We start from the raw sequence: 299 nt of genomic DNA, 5'->3' as shown, positions 1-299 counted from the left end.
TAATACAACTTTAGATGCCGTTGCACACATAGTGCCGACTTTTTGTGCCCACGCACCGCAAAATCAATACTTTACGTACTTTCCACAGCACGAAAAAAGCCCTGAATCTTTAGGCAGAAACACACAAGAGAAGGGGCGTGAAAAAGGCAGGACTTCAGGGAGCACAGCGCTTTCACATTTCACCTTAGAAGAGAGACCTTTTACTCCCAAAGTAACACGAAGTACCGAAAGGTCCTTGGGATTTCACAGGTTTGTAGGTGAAGGTGGTACTTTATTGAGACTTTTTTTTCGAATCAAAG

This window comes from Penaeus monodon, chromosome 15 (assembly GCF_015228065.2).
Source record: "Penaeus monodon isolate SGIC_2016 chromosome 15, NSTDA_Pmon_1, whole genome shotgun sequence".
Classification (NCBI taxonomy): domain Eukaryota; kingdom Metazoa; phylum Arthropoda; class Malacostraca; order Decapoda; family Penaeidae; genus Penaeus; species Penaeus monodon.
The sequence above is the reverse complement of the archived record's forward strand: the minus strand, read 5'-3'. Positions refer to the sequence as shown.